This window comes from Eleutherodactylus coqui, chromosome 4 (assembly GCF_035609145.1).
Source record: "Eleutherodactylus coqui strain aEleCoq1 chromosome 4, aEleCoq1.hap1, whole genome shotgun sequence".
NCBI lineage: Eukaryota > Metazoa > Chordata > Amphibia > Anura > Eleutherodactylidae > Eleutherodactylus > Eleutherodactylus coqui.
Window position 1 is genome coordinate 20,356,036 of NC_089840.1, and position 17,580 is coordinate 20,373,615.

The 17,580-nt window shown below is 45.1% G+C and overlaps 1 protein-coding gene across 1 annotated transcript in view; it reads left to right on the top strand.

Annotated features, from left to right (window-relative positions):
- Positions 1 to 289: 289 nt before the first annotated feature.
- NRIP1 (nuclear receptor interacting protein 1) overlaps positions 290 to 17,580 on the top strand; it is a 91,373-nt gene continuing 74,082 nt past the window's right edge. Inside the window, exon 1 of the mRNA XM_066599115.1 lies at positions 290 to 414. The gene's annotated coding sequence lies outside the window, so the exon portion shown is untranslated. The remainder of the gene's footprint in view (positions 415 to 17,580) is intronic.

Consider the following 17,580-nt stretch of genomic DNA (forward strand, 5'->3'; position numbering starts at 1 on the left):
GATAGATAGATAGATATGAGATAGATCGCTCCTCTCTATCTATATATCTGCGTATATGCTTACACTTGCAGCACCCTCTTCGTGTAGCCCTCCACATCTGATGCTGCCCCCACTATATGGGCACAGACCCCCGGCTGGCAGTGCAGCTCGGGCTCTTCCTCCTCCTCCAGCGCTGTGTGGGTGGAAGGGTTAAGCGCTGGCTGAGTGGATGAATGGCAGCAGTGGGAGGGCCGTGCAGTGCCGGGTGAGGAGGACAGCAGACATTGCAGCAGAGCCCGGAGCTCACACAGGAGGACGGCGGCCGGGACATTGCTGCTGCTGCTGCTGCACCTCACACTCTGGGATTTGGGGGACACTGTGGATGCTTGGAGTGCTGCTCCCCGGACATGTGGAGGCATGAGGCCCGGCTGTGGGGTGAGTAGCCGTCCTCCTCCTCCTCCTGCTGTATTGTTACATGGCCATGACTGCTTCTCATCTGAGCCCAATGTCTGACTCAGCCGGGCTGGGGAGAAGGAAGGAAGCTCGGGCTGGGGGGATCGCAGCATGAGGGTCCCTGGAGCCCGGACCCCCATTGTACCCCGGATCATGGAGCAGACTGGGAGCCTCCTTGTGTCACCAGGACATGTCTGCTTTTGTGATTAGACCTCTGGCTCAGGGGCTCCTGGAAATGAGGTAATGCTGTACCTTGGGAAGCTGGCACAGTGACATGGCACAGCCAGGGGTGAGGTGCCCAGCCCCATACTGGGGGCATCATTACCCTGGAGGGGGCACCCACCGGAGCTGTCACACTGAGCAGGGTGGGGAGGGAGATGGGTGCAGACTTTGTTGTTGGCAGGGGATGGTCAGACTTGTTTGTTACATTGTAGCTTGTTATTATTATTGTTACTATCAGGGGAGGAAGAGCAACATCCTGGACTAGAGGAGCCCGGGCATGTACTGCAGTGGGGCTGCCAGCAGGCAGATGGCACCAACATATACCACAGGGCACTGATATCCAGGAGGAGCAATGGTGGTAGTGGTGGCACAGTAATAACAGTATGTAGATATGGCACCAACATATACCACAGGGCACTAATATCCAGGAGAAGCGATGGTGGTAGTGGTGGCACAGTAATAACAGTATGTAGATATGGCACCAACATATACCACAGGGCACTGATATCCAGGAGAAGCAATGGTGGTAGTGGTGGCACAGTAATAGTATGTAGATATGGCACCAACATATACCACAGGGCACGAATATCCAGTAGGAGCAATGGTGGTAGTGGTGACACAGTAATAGTATGTAGATATGGCACCAACATATACCACAGGGCACGAATATCCAGTAGGAACAGTGGTGGCAGTAGTGGTGACACAGTAATAACAGTATGTAGATATGGCACCAACATATACCACAGGGCACTAATATCCAGGAGAAGCAATGGTGGTAGTGGTGGCACAGTGATAACAGTATGTATATATGGCACCAACATATACTAGAGGGATTTACTATATGGTAGTGACATAGTAATACCAGTATATAGATATGGCACCAACATATACTAGAGGGATTTACTATATGGTAGTGACATAGTAATAACAGTATGTAGATATGGCACCAACATATACCACAGGGCACTAATATCCAGTAGGAGCAATGGTGGTAGTGGTGACACAGTAATAGTATGTAGATATGGCACCAACATATACCACAGGGCACTAATATCCAGTAGGAGCAATGGTGGTAGTGGTGGCACAGTAATACCAGTAAATAGATATGGCACCAACATATACTAGAGGGATTTACTATATGGTAGTGACATAGTAATAACAGTATGTAGATATGGCACCAACATATACCACAGGGCTTTACAATCCAGGAGAAGCGATGGTGGTAGTGGTGACATGGTGCCATATCTATATACTGTTATCACTAACATATACTGGAGGGATTTACTATATGGTAGTGACACAGTAATAACAGTATGTAGATATGGCACCAACATATACCAGAGGGCTCTACTATTGAGGAGAACCAATGGTAATATTGGTGACACAGTAATAACAGTATGTAGATATGGCACCAACATATACTACAGAGCTTTACTGTTCAGCAGAAGCAATGATGGTAGTACAGATATGGCACTACCATATAGGGCTTTAGTATCAAGGAGAAGCAATTGTAATAGTGACATAGTAATAATATATAGATATGGCACAAACATATACCAGGGAGCTTTACTAATCTGGAGAAGCAGTGGTGGTAGTAGTGATATAGTATATAGAGATGACACCAAACACATACTGTATCTGCAGTGTCCTACTAGTAAGGGAAGTTATAGTACTATACTAATGTAGCACCAACATATACCAGAGGGATTTCCTATCAAGCAGAAGCATTGGTAGTAGTTAATATAGCACCAACCAAGTAACAGCACATAAATATGGCACCAACATATACCACAGTGCTGTATAATCAATGGACGTTATAGCACTATACTAATGTAGCACCAACATATACCAGAGGGATTTACTATCAAGAGGGAGCAATGCCAGTAGTAGAGTATGTTAACATACCACCAACATAGTAATAACAGCATACAGCTATGACACCAGCATATCCCAGACAATGGTAGTAGTGGTGTATAGTAATATAGCACTTAGAGAGTTATAACAGTATATAGGTATGGCACCAATATACTGTATCTGCAGTGCTGTACAGTGAAGAGAAGTTATAGCACTAGAATGACAGAGCACCAACATATACCAGAGGGATTTACTATGAAGCCGAAGCAATGATGGTAGTAGTGTATATATTAATATAGCACCAACTTAATAGCAGTATATAGATATGGCAGCAACATATATAGTTATAGCACTGTACTAATATAATACCAGCATATACCAGATAACTATCAAGCAGAAGCAATAGTGTTAGTAGTGTAAATAAATGTAACCCCAACATGGTAATAGCAGTACTGTATATAGTGATGGCACTGACATATACTGCAGTGCTTTACAATCAGTGAAGTTATAACACCAACATATACCATAGGGATGTATCAAGCAATGACAGTAGTAGTCTATATTAATACAGCAGCAATATACATTAGTAATAGCATATAGATATGGCACCAACATATACCGGAGGGTTTTACTATCAAGCAGGAGCAATTCGAGTAATTCATATTATACTGCAGTACTTTACAGTCTGGAGGAATACAGTATATTAATATATCACCAACGTGTACTATAGTGCTTTACAGTCAATGGAACACTATACTGATGTAGCACCAACATATACTGCAATGCTGTACAGAGTTGGGGAACACTAACAGTACCGTATATTGATATGGCACCAACATATACCAAAAAGGTTTATAGTAGTAGCATACATTACTATGCTACTAATTAGTGGTTAACAGCATATACATATGGCACCAACATATATACTGCAGTACTTTACAATGAAGGGAAGTTATAGCATTATGCAGATGTAGCGCCAACATATACCAAAGAGCAGGTGGGCATATTGTATAGTACCAACATACAGTACACTACAGTGCTTTACAATCAAGGGAAGGCATAGCACTATACTAAGATAGCACCAACATATACTAAGGAGCAAGTGGGAGTAATGTATAGCACCAACATATACTGCAGTACTTTACAATCAAGGGAAGGTATAGCGCTATACAGATGTAGCGCCAACATATACCAAAGAGCAGGTGGGCATAATGTATAGTACCAACTTACAGTACACTACAGTGCTTTACAATCAAGGGAAGGTATAGCACTATACTGATAGCACCAACATATACTAAGGAGCAAGTGGAGGTAATGGGAGTAATATATAGCACCAACATATACTAAGGAGCAAGTGGGGGTAATGGGAGTAATATATAGCACCAACATATACTAAGGAGCAAGTGGGGGTAATGGGAGTAATATATAGCACCAACATATACTAAGGAGCAAGTGGGGGTAATATATAGCACTAACATATACTAAGGAGCAAGTGGGGGTAATGGGAGTAATATATAGCACCAACATATACTAAGGAGCAAGTGGGGGTAATGGGAGTAATATATAGCACCAACATATACTAAGGAGCAAGTGGGGGTAATATATAGCACTAACATATACTAAGGAGCAAGTGGGGGTAATGGGAGTAATATATAGCACCAACATATACTAAGGAGCAAGTGGGGGTAATGGGAGTAATATATAGCACCAACATATACTAAGGAGCAAGTGGGGGTAATATATAGCACTAACATATACTAAGGAGCAAGTGGGGGTAATGGGAGTAATATATAGCACCAACATATACTAAGGAGCAAGTGGGGGTAATGGGAGTAATATATAGCACCAACATATACTAAGGAGCAAGTGGGGGTAATGGGAGTAATATATAGCACCAACATATACTAAGGAGCAAGTGGGGGTAATGGGAGTAATATATAGCACCAACATATACTAAGGAGCAAGTGGGGGTAATGGGAGTAATATATAGCACAAACATATACTAAGGAGCAAGTGGGGGTAATGGGAGTAATATATAGCACCAACATATACTAAGGAGCAAGTGGGGGTAATGGGAGTAATATATAGCACCAACATATACTAAGGAGCAAGTGAGGGTAATATATAGCACTACCATATATTAAGGAGCAAGTGGGGGTAATGGGAGTAATATATAGCACCAACATATACTAAGGAGCAAGTGGGGGTAATATATAGCACTAACATATACTAAGGAGCAAGTGGGGGTAATATATAGCACTAACATATACTAAGGAGCAAGTGGGAGTAATATATAGCACCAACATATACTAAGGAGCAAGTGGGTGTAATATATAGCACTAACATATACTAAGGAGCAAGTGGGGGTAATATATAGCACTAACATATACTAAGGAGCAAATGGGAGTAATATATAGCACTAACATATACTAAGGAGCAAGTGGGGGTAATATATAGCACTAACATATACTAAGGAGCAAGTGGGAGTAATATATAGCACCAACATATACTAAGGAGCAAGTGGGGGTAATATATAGCACTAACATATACTAAGGAGCAAGTGGGGGTAATATATAGCACTAACATATACTAAGGAGCAAGTGGGGGTAATATATAGCACTAACATATACTAAGGAGCAAGTGGGGGTAATATATAGCACTAACATATACTAAGGAGCAAGTGGGAGTAATATATAGCACCAACATATACTAAGGAGCAAGTGGGGGTAATATATAGCACTAACATATACTAAGGAGCAAGTGGGGGTAATATATAGCACTAACATATACTAAGGAGCAAGTGGGGGTAATATATAGCACCAATATATACTAAGGAGCAAGTGGGGGTAATATATAGCACTAACATATACTAAGGAGCAAGTGGGGGTAAAATATAGCACCAACATATACTAAGGAGCAAGTGGGGGTAATATAGCACTAACATATACTAAGGAGCAAGTGGGGGTAAAATATAGCACCAACATATACTAAGGAGCAAGTGGGGGTAATATATAGCACTAACATATACTGCAGCCCTTTCGATCTTAAAGTAATCTCGTCCCGTTTTTATGTATCGCCATCATATACCAAGCTGCAGCACTAATATTAGTAGACCCCCAACATATACCGCGCTGTGCAGCAGTACATATACTGTAACATAGGAATGGACGCTATAAAGCCAATTTTGATTAGGAATGAACCCAGATGCATCGGATATAAAGGAGATAGATTGCAAGCTCTGCGGTCCAGGCCGCGCTTTTCTAGTGTCTGTCCGTTGAGCCGTTGATTTATTGCATGTGGCAGTCACGGTTAATCTGCTCAGTGGGGTGATGGGGGTTACATCGTACAGAACAACCTCCAAGTCATGTACAGGAGGGGAAATGACTGTTTGGGTGACTCACGCTGACGGCCCAATAACTGGCAGCTCTCCCAAGTTACGGTTGTAATCATCACACCAGTGCGGCTTACTTTAACCACAGCTGGCTTCCCTGCATTGTTGGGACCTGATATTGCAATTTAAGATGTCACATTTCATGCAACACAAATGGTGGAGACGGAACAATTGGTCCTTACTGCGCCTGGAACAAACTGTGATATCTGCTTCCCAAAAATAGGAGCGAGGAATCGCCGCTAAATATGGAGTATCTGCGTATAATGTGTATGTGGGGATGTGATATCGGAACACTTTAATTGATATCCGTATTATCATATACATAGTAAATCTGGACTGGTATGTTTGTGTGTATGTATGTATGTGCGTGCATGCATGTGTGTGTATGTACATATTGTATATATAGGTAGGTGATAGGCATTTTTCTTAAGACTCTTGTACAGCATATCTACCTATACAGGGTGGAGTCAAAAAGTCTGATCCAGAGCTATATCTCAGTACTGGTATCCTATATTGAAATACCGTGTTTCCCTGAAAATAAGACAGTGTCTTATATTAATTTTTGTTCAAAAAGGTTTAACTTTTTTACATGTATAGCTGCCTGGACACTATTTAAATTGACTTTTTTAATTAACTGTTAGCAGGGCTTAATTTTGGAGTAGGGCTTATATTTCAAGCATCCTCAAAAAGCCTGAAAAATCATGTTGCATCCTCAAAAATTCTGGAAAATCATGTTATGTCTTATTTTCAGGGAAACAGGGTAGTAATAGCGTACTTGATGGCATGGATGTGCTACACGATGAATTGGCGCACAGGCTCCTGGGGATTTTCCGCTGTGGAAAATAGCAGCATTTCTGCTACACGTAAGCATGCCCAAACAGTACGTGCGATTTCAGCATACGTTTCTATATGAAAAACATATTCGTTTTTCAGGGCGGATTCAGACGAACGTGAATATTCCCCCTGTGCGGTCGTGGTAATCGCGGCTGCATAACGGGACAAAACGAAACCACTGATTTCAATGGATTCAGTGGGATTCTCGCCCGGGCGAGAAAACATAGCGCCTGCCCTATCTTCCAGCGTTTTTTTCCCCCGCTATGGCGCAGCATTTGAAAAGCTGGCGAAGGGAAAGGAATTCCCCTCGTTCAGGCGTAACTAAGCTCCACGCCAGCGAGCATAGTTGCGCCTACGGTCGTCTAAATCCGCCCTCAGGGCTCCTGCTCACTTGCGTTTTTTTAACGCGATTGCCAATGGGACTTTCTAATGTTAAAAGCGCATCGCACGTTGGTGTTTCCCAATTTTTGTGCGATGCGTTTTTAACATAAGAAGGTCCCGCTGACAATCGCGTGAAAAAAACGCGCAAGAAAACCACAAGTGTGCAGGAGCCCTCATTGTAGCTTTTTTCTAAGGGCTCACTCTCATGGGCGTATGTATCCTGCGTATTATGTACGTATTTTCCGCGCACACAAAAACACGGCGCTAAAAGCCCATTGATTTCTATTGGGCCGCTCGCACCTGCATTTTTTTTCTTCATGCGCGTATTACAAACGTGAAAAAAAAACGTAGCATGTTCCATGTCGGTGCGTGTTACACGCCAATGTACGCTATGGGGAGTTAACATACACAGCGAATACACATGTACGTGAAAAATATCCGCATAATTCTTTTTTTCCCATGGTCATAAAAAACGTATCTGTTAGGCGTATGGAAACAGCCGTGCAGCGCCATTATGGCCTGTGGATCCGCAAAGCGCGAAACGTGTGCGTTTCGCAGATGACCGTACGTCAGTGCTTACCGCCCTTAGACGTGTGTGTCTGTGTGTACTGTGCACAAAGTTACCGTCTTGAGGAGCCGCACCTCGTGGAAGGTATTGGCTTGCTTGGACTGGTAGTGCCCGGGTGGCATCATGCCCGTCTTACGTGATCGGCTTTATATAGGTGTTCTTGTAATCTAAGACTATGAATGTGTATGATTTACACGAACTGCTGGCCTTTCGCAGAACTCGATCCCATCACTGAGCCGGCAGCTCAGATTAGTCCGTGTTTGTCGCCTTCAAAATAGCAGCGATGGGCAGATTGATGGGGGGGCTTTGCTCGTAAATTTGGCGGAGGGTATCCGTCCGTGTATCCACATATATATCAGACATGGACCCCCATAAACCAATACCTGAAATGTACCTATCAGTCCCGTGCTGTACAATCCGCGCTGGTGATTCACAACGCCTTCGTGATGGTGGCGGTGGATTATTTTGCGCAGTTTCGCAGAGTATTCCTTGACTTGTTCCGCATGAGATGTTCTGTTATCTGGGAGGTTCCCACGTGTTCTGGATTGGGAAGAGATGGCGGTATACTTTATAGACTCCGGCCGAGCCGCGTGCGGCCGGTCGGCCATTGTTTTATGAATCCTGCGCGGAATCCTGTCTACTTGCGGATGGATGTTTATAGGCGAGCGGGCGGATATTGATCCCTTTGGAGGGGTTCTATGCTTAATGTAAAACTCTATCTCTGTGCTGCTTGACCGCAGTCAATAGGAGCTTTAAGAAGAGTGCCACCCTGACTTGTTCATATGAGCTCTTAGGACTTACGGACAACCTTTTGGGACGTTCCTATCTACTACCCGGATTGGAGAACGTCTCTTGCTTTGGTGGAATTGACCCCCGCATGCAGCGTCCTAATATGTGTATATGAAGCCATACAGATCTGCGCACCTTCTATATACCTCCCAACCTATGAGCTGTTAAAGGACGGACAAATGTAGCTGTGCGCCATGTGGGAGGTTTCTATGATGGGCCACGCCCTTGTATTCTAAGCCACGCCCCCTCTGTATCCCGTAATACTGCCCTTCAGTGACTCACATAAGAGTAGAACCTGCAATATGCATTGTCGCGCACATCACACCATGCGGTTTCCGTGTGCTGTGCCATGCTAGTTGTGCCCGAGGTTCAGGGATGCAACTTGCCATCAGTCATGTAGATATGGCCTTAGTGCCACCAATAGTAATAGTGCCCCTTAATGGCCCCAATAGTAATAGTGCCCCCAGCAGTAATAGTGAACCCCATTAGCGGAACGAAGAGCAATAGTGAACCCCATTATTGGACCCAGTAGTAATAGTGACCCCAGCAGTAATAGTGACCCCCATTATTGAACCCAGTAGTAATAGTGACCCCAGCAGTAATAGTGACCCCCATTATTGGACCCAGTAGTAATAGTGACCCCAGCAGTAATAGTGACCCCCATTATTGGACCCAGTAGTAATAGTGACCCCAGCAGTAATAGTGACCCCCATTATTGAACCCAGTAGTAATAGTGACCCCAGCAGTAATAGTGACCCCCATTATTGGACCCAGTAGTAATAGTGACCCCAGCAGTAATAGTGACCCCCATTATTGGACCCAGTAGTAATAGTGACCCTCATTAGGAGCCCTAATAGTAATAGTGCCCCCAGCAGTAATAGTAACCCCTCTTAGTGACTCCAATAGTAATAGTGAACCCCGTTAGTGGCACCAGTAGTAATAGTGACCCCCTTTTAGAGACCCCAAGGGCCCCCACACACTTGCGTTTTAAAAAAAACGCAAGTATGTGGGAGCCCTAATAGTAATAGTTCCCCCAGCAGTAATAGTGACCATCATTAGTGGCCCCAATAGTAATAGTGAACCCCGTTAGCAGCCCCCAATGTCAATATTGACCCTGTTAGCGGCTCCAATAGTAATAGTGACCCCGTTAGTGGCCTCAATAGTAATAGTGACCCTCATTAGTGCCCCCAATAGTAATGATGAAGCCTATTAGCAGCCCCAATATGAATATTGACCCTGTTAGCGGCTCCAATAGTAATAATGAACCGCGTTAGTAGCCTCACTAGTAATAGCGAACCCTGTTAGTGGCCCCAGCAGTAATAGTGACCCCCATTAGGTTCCCCAGTCACCTCACCTTCTTCGCTGCCTCTACGCTTACTGTCCCTCCAGATCCCGCTTATCTCCCCTGGCCTCATTCCTGAGAGCCAGTCACATGCATGTTGGCACATGGACGCTGCAGCCAATCACTGGCCTGAGACCAGGGATTGCAGCAGAATGTGACCGGCTGCAGGGAGATCAGCAGGATTGGAAGAGACGGGGAGTGGAGCATCGAGGCAGCGGAGAAGGTGATTATAATGTATATTTTTTACATGTCGAACCTGCGGGGTGGGACATGCCCCCTGTCTGCAGAACAGAGCCTCACATTCGGGACTGTCCTGCTGAAGGCAGTTGGGAGGTGTGCCTTATACACCTTATAACGTCCAGTTTTCCCAGACTTCTAGTACTATTCTGGGACACTACTAGCGCCATCACTACATAGCGCAGGTCTCTTCTGAGCACCGGCTGACCGCCAGTGTTTTACGGGCACTAATGTAGGGTTTGTGTATAATTTTAACCCCTTAATGTCAGCCAATACGCGGTGGCTTGGCTGACTACTGACAGCCAAGCTCCTGCTCTAACTGTCAGAAACAGACTAACCTCAGATTCTGGCAGTTTAACCCCTTACATACCACAATCAATAGCAACGGCAGCATGTAAGCAGATGACAGGGAGGGGGCCCTTACTGTCACCCAGCAATGACATACCAATGGGTTCACATGGCAGCTGGAACCCTGACAAAGGCCACCATGTCTGCCGTATAAATCAGACTATTAGGCCCCGCCTCCTGCAGAGTCTAATAATTAGCATTTTTCATCACAAAAAACTTAGTAAAATGCTGAGTGGTGCCATTAAAAAGTACAACTTGTCCCCCCTCAAAAAACAAGCCCTCATACGTCTGTCAGCGAGTTATGGCTCCTGCAATGCAATGATGGAAATCGCTTCGTCCTTAAGACACAAATCTAGGCCGGTCACTAAGAGGTTAAATATCTGCAGCTAAAGTCGCATGCAGCCATTCCTATTTTCCGTGGGAGCCAACTTCTATGGCTGCTTCCATTGTGGCTATTCTCTTTGCCGGCAGGTGGACGCACCTACTGATGAACTGTTGGCCGTCAGTAAATAATAAAGGTCTTTATGCTGCGGGTGCAAACTTGTAATATAGTTAGAGGGAAGCGGTCACCGACTAGAAGCACTAAAGTTCTGGGGGTCATAGTTTAGACTTTGCCAGGGGGCACTGCAGGAATGGAGGGAGCAGGTGAGGATGGGGCTCTGCTCCTTGGAGTCCGCATCACCTAAACTGTAACTTGGTTTATAGTGCTTTTAGTTGATGCGCAGTTCCCTTTAACCTTTTGCAATCCAATTTTGGATTCAGGGTTTCCTAGGGGGTTTTCTCTTTCTGCCATTATACAGTGGCGCCATCTGCTAGCTAGAGCCAGTACTGCGGTATGGGACATGCTGGAGAGGCCCCTGACAACAGAGCGGCCAGTAATCTACAGTAAGAATACCCTGCCGGACGTCTTCCGACATCGGAGCTGTACAGCCTTCAATCAGAATGTCTTTAGACGTCAGACAGTGGATTGGAAAGGGTTAACCCTTTCCAATCCAATTTGTATGCTGGTTTTCCTAGGGGGCTTACTCTTTTTCTGCCGTTATACAACGGCGCTATCTGCTGGCTAAAGCCAGTACTGCATGAGGTGACACATTGGATAGGCTCCGACAGCAGAGAGGCTGATAATATACAGTAAGAGAACCCCGACGGACGTCTTCCAACATCGGAGCTGTACAGCCTTAAATCATAATGTCTTCAGAGGTCAGACAGTGGATTGGAAAGGGGTTTCCAGCTCAGGATGGGTAGCAGAGTGTAGAGAGCTGGGGGTCCCTGAGACAAACCTGCCCCGTGCGGCTCTGGCGATCAGCTGATCAGTGGGGGTCCCGAGTCCTTCCAGTGATCAACTGTTGATGATGATGACCTATTCCAATTAGTTTAAGCTGCGGCACGCTGGCGTTTTCGCCTGTATTTTCATGCAATAGATCCTATTAATTTCAACGTGACCCTTCCCATTCAGCGGTTTTGCGTGTGCATTTCCGTCGGGCAAAAAACATGCGACCTGTGCTATTTTTGCGCGCATTTGTGCATCCAAGGCACCGTAGGAGTCGGTGTGGGTGCACACATGTTCACCCCGTCTGCACAAAATTGCGCACGTAACTGAACGATTTTGCGGTATTAATTGATAACACGAGGGACTAATCAGGCTGCTTAGCCCGTTCAATAACGGTGCGGGATGTGAACGGGCCCGGCAGCGCAAAAAACTGATACGCTTGCGAGCCCTTCAGGGATGGATGTTTGCAGCTGCCATCCATATCAAATAAGCCGCTTGTTTGTGTGTTTTTCACGCGATTTATATGTGTTTTCTGGGGTTTTTTTTTCATGCAGTTTTCATCCGTTTTGCATCAGACTTCACGTGAGGAGAAAAAAAAATACATAAAATGTCTATTCTTGGGACTTTCTGATTCTTAGTATTTTTTTTCATGGTCACCATGGCTACAGGCATTAAAAAGAGATTGTATTCTCATCAAACTAGCGCAATCCGTTTTTTTAAACACACCCATATGGGGGATTCTCGTCCGAAAATTGAATAAAATATTACAAGCTGTGATCTATTTCATTTTTGCTCAGACTGTCTAATTACATAATTGACCGCGTGAATATAACCATCCGAAATATTGTACGTTATTTGCGTCCCAATACGGATTTTTTTTCTTTCTCCTTCGGACGGAAAATTGGATGGAAACACTCGCCCTCGTGAAAATAACCTGATTGTGAAGACTTGCTGATAAAACAGCTATTAATATAGATTTTGGATGGTCGGAAATCTTGATTTGGGTCATTGCTGACCAGTAAGGTCTTTATGTGACAAAAATGTGCGCAAAAGTTGCCGACTGACGTTGGATATCTGTCGATTTACTGTGTTGATTTTTTTTGGTCTTTGTCAGCGCTATGGTCGATTATGCCACACAACAGATCTGCATCACGTCGGTGGAAAGCCAACCGGTCCACAGATCTGTTGTTTTGCTCGGATTTTCGTTTTTCACTTATGGCGTTGACAACCCAGATGACAAATTCACAGCCCGACCGTGGACGCCAAGCTTTTCAGAAAGCTGCCATATGAAATCGCTACAGTATGACCAGCTGTAATGTATCAACCTGTGAACACGTTTCATACAGATGTAGCAGAGCTGAGTTTGTAGTTGTCATCACTGCGCACACGTAGTTCAATGACAAATTCAGCTCTGCTACATGAGTGCGCTCTACCCTTCGGTTGGCAGATTGATAGATGCTATTAAACATTTTATGGTTCAGTGTTCTGTCTTTGTTGTGCAACAAAAAAACCCTCAAGATTGCACCAAGGTGAAGCGCGCCGCTCCCACGTACGCAAATGGAGCCATAAAGCGAGTGCCGTGGGAGGCTTCTTCATTAAATTATGGGATGCGCTGCGATGACCGTACAAACCCCAACTTCATTTTCGACGTAATTGATCGTCTTTTAAATATTTGTTCAGCTATCATAAAAAGTGACCCCCGATGGCGAAACATCGTGGAGCAGACACACCGTCCTCTGTACAGCAGTGCTGTCTCCGCTTTATTGATAATTGGAACTTTGGTGTGTATTTAAAGAGATATTCCGGAGACTGAAAGTCTTTTTTTTTTTTTCAAGTTTTCACCCATCTGCTGAGAGAGTATTCAAAAAGATCTAGAAAAGCTTGAACAGTGGGCGGCGACTAACAGAATGGTATTTAACAAGGAGAAATGCAAAGTCCTACATCTGGGCAAGAAAAATGAAAAAAGCACATACAGAATGGGAGGAATTGGGCTAAGCAGCAGCACATGTGAAAAAGACTTGGGTATACTAATAGATCATAGACTGAACATGAGTCAGTAATGTGATGCAGCAGCCAAAAAGGCAAAAACAATTCTGGGATGTATTAAGAGAAGCATAGAGTCTAGATCACGTGAGGTCATTATCCCCCTCTACTCTTCCGTAGGCCGCCTGTAGACGGCCAGGTCGGATCCCGATGCGAGAATTCTCACAGCGGGACCCGACCCGAGCCCCTACAGGCACCAGCGCTTCACTCTCCTGCTCCCACGGCTCCGGCTCTGTGATGTGCCGGCTGCCGCATGCGCAGAGCGGAGTCAGCAGCCGGGGAGTGTCATTTCTGTGTGGGACTCTGCGAGCCCCGCACAGATATAGGGCATGCCGCGATTTCTTTTTCGCACGAGATTTCGTGCGGACAAATCGCGTCCGTCTGCCTAGGATTGAGTTTTCTAACGCAATCCTATGGCAGCTTCCATGGGCAGAAATTCTGCGGGAATTTCCACCTGTCTGCAGGCGGCCTTAGTCAGATCTCATCTGGAATACTGTATCCAGTTCTGGGCACCCCGGTTTAGGGCTCATGCCCACGGCTGGGTCGGATTCCGCCTGCAAAATATCACAGCAGAATCAGACCTGGCGCCCCCAGAGACACTATACTCACTGTCCGAATCCATGGCCAGTGTCTTGTCTGCCGAGCCGGTGCGCATGCGCAATGCAGCGCACGACGCACCAGCGCTGGGCGGTGATGCGAGTTCCAGCGATATTTCCGCTGTGCTCACACAGCGGAAGTATCACGGGACGGACGGCTTCCATTGCATTTTTCTGCACAGAATAGAACCTGCTGCGACTCTCTCCCCGTGAGCAGAAAACCGCAGTAGATTTTTGCTCGTGGGCAGGGGAGAATAATTTAACATAGCATGTCAATGGACGGACATTGCTGCAGAATGCGCAGCCGGTGTCTGGCCACGATTTATACAGTGATATCCGTCCGTGGACATTAGTCCTTAAAAAAGACAAACTTAATAGCTGTCTACAAATATCTGAAGGCCTGTCACAGTGCAGAGGGGTCAGCCCTATTCTCATCTGCACAAGGAAAGACTAGAAGCAATGGGATGAAACTGAAAGGAAGGAGACACAGATTAGATATTAGCCAGTGAGGGTGATCAATGAGTGGAACAGGTTACCACAGGAGGTGGTGAGTTCTCCTTCAATGGAAGTGTTCAAACAAAGGCTGGACAAATATCTGTCTGGGATGATTTAGTGATCCTGCACTGAGCAGGGGGTTGGACCAGAAGACCCTGGAGGTCCAACTCCACCATTCTATGCTGAATGGGTGATGTATCAGTGTGAGTCCAACCGTTGTGACTCCCACCTATCTGGAGAATGGGGTCCGGTTGATCTCCAAGGGAACGGAGTTTAAGTCGTGCAGGTGCACCACTGCTCTATCAATTCAATGAGAGTGACAGGGATTGCGGAGTACAAAGCAGAAAGCAAAGCACTCGGCAATTTCCATCCCTCTCATTAAAATGAGTGGGCTGACGGTGACCCTATGCGACCTCCGCTCGGATCCCTTGAAGACCAACCAGACCCACATTCTCTGGATCGGTAGATGTCCCAGGTGTCAGACCCCCACCAATCTATCAGTTTTCACCCAGCAGTTGGGTGAAAACTTGAAAAAGTCTTCGGATACCTCGTTAATTTCCTATTACACTATTATCGTATTTGATTGAAAGGACTGAGCTACGGAAAGGTGGTGTGCCCAAGGAGCGCAATGTCAGAAGCCAACTAGAGGCTGCAGCGCTTGCTCGAGCACCACAGTCCCTTGGGTGATGAAACTAAGCACAAAGGCTTCCGTTCGGTTCCATTTTTGATCCATTTAACAGATGCAGGGTTTGGTAATTTGTGCGCGGGACACAAAGACACACCAGTTGAAATGGCTAATTCGTCTATTGAGGTATTACGCAGTGTTTCACGCATTTCCTTGCGTATTGTGCATGCATTTGCACACACGCCCATTGACTTTTATGCTTTGGTGCGCAAATATGCCTAAAAATAGACCGAAATGCGCGTGCAAAAACCAGAAATGCGAATGAACCCATTGAAATCAATAGGTATACTTCTTTGCGTATTGCATGCGCAAATATGAAGCTGACCTCAATGACGGGGTCCTAAGAGGAGGCTCCACCCCCTTTAGGGGAAGCATCATAAAGGTGACAACTCTAAGGCGATAGATGGCCATCTAGATTGATCAAGCTGTCGCTGAGCTCCTTGATCAATAGTGCTTAGCATGTCCTGCAAGTCGCCCGTTATTGACCCGCCTTCTGCTTAGTAAAGATTTTTATCCGTACTATTTAGCGGTAGGAGAGCTGTAATGCGGTTACCGTACGGCTCCACTTATTAGCTTCATGGTTTGAGAGTCCTAGCAAGACATATTTGCAGTGTAAGCATTTTGCACTTGGCTGGTATCGAACTGCAGTGCTAAATACGGGGACCCTGTCTTATGTGCAGCGCTGGATATAACCTAAAGGGGGCGAAGTGTAAGAGCTCTACATGACAAATCCTGCATGAATTCTAGGAATTTAACCCCTTAGTGAACGGCCTATTTTGTGCCTTAAGGACAAAAGCGACTTTCATCATTGCATCGCAGGAGCCAGAACCCGTTGACATAGCCATATAAAGGCTTGTTTTCTTTGTATGTTCCAGTGGCCGCACTCAGTGATACATATAATGTGTTGGAGGACTTTTATTACATTTTTTTGGGGGGGGGATGGAAACCCCCTCCCAGAAATTCCACAATTGTTTTTTGGGTTTTGTTGTTATGGCGTTCATCGTTTGGTAAAAACAACCTGATAACTTTCTTAACCGGATCAGCGCGACTGCTGCGATACTAAGTTTAATATATTGTCTTGACTACTTTACGGCCGGTTTCACACAGGCGGGAGTTCTAGTTTTCATTAGTACCATTTAGAGGTACATTGGGACTTTTGAATTGCTTTTTATTAATTTTTTGGGGAGGATGTGACCAAAAAAAGAATAACAATTCTGTTAGCTTTTAAAACTCTTTCCAGCGCTCACCCTGTGAGGTAAGTACCAAAATATTTACACTGTTTGGGTCATTACAGACGCAGTAATACCTATTAGATGTCGCTTTAAAAAAAAAAAAAAAAATTGTATCCCTTTTTAGAAAAGTTTTTTGTGGGTAAAAAAAAGTAGTTTTCTAAACTTTTTTTTTTTTTTTCTTTAAACTTCATTTAACTTTTTTTGACATTTTGGGGTGGAATTCATCGCGGTGCTTCGTGCCACCTACTCCGTCCCGTGTGAAAGGTCCCTTAGTACTGTAGAAGAGAACAGCTCAAGTGTTAAGTTCATGCAGTCTGATTGTAGTTGCAGAACACGCAGATGACTTACAGATCCGGCAGACGGTACGGCACCGCATCGTGTTCCTTCCATAGTGTATAATACAGCATGGCACGAAGATGTTGCGCTTCTTGCGATTTTTGCGCTAATTCCTTAGAGTGAAGAACGTGGAGCAGTAATAGAATTCTTCTGATAACTAATCTTTATGCAAAGGCAGACTAGTGTTGGCCAATGACAAAGGATAGTTCTACATAGTGATTAGAGAAAGTGGAAGTGCCACTTCCGCTATTCGACCCAGCGATCACGTGACCGCCAGGTACCCCCTGCTGAGGCAGAGCTGCAGACCCCGACCAGCTCTCCTAGTGACTATCGTCACTACAGGGGCGTGTATTCCCGGCAGCTTGAGCTCCTCCAGTTACAGTGGAAAAGTGTGAAAGAAAAAGACCATGTGACTTTTCCCCCAGAGGTCTTATATGACATCATGTGGGACATACGTAGATATTAAAAAAGAATATATATAGAATAAACATATATATAAAAGAAAATGACCCACCGCCAACCAAA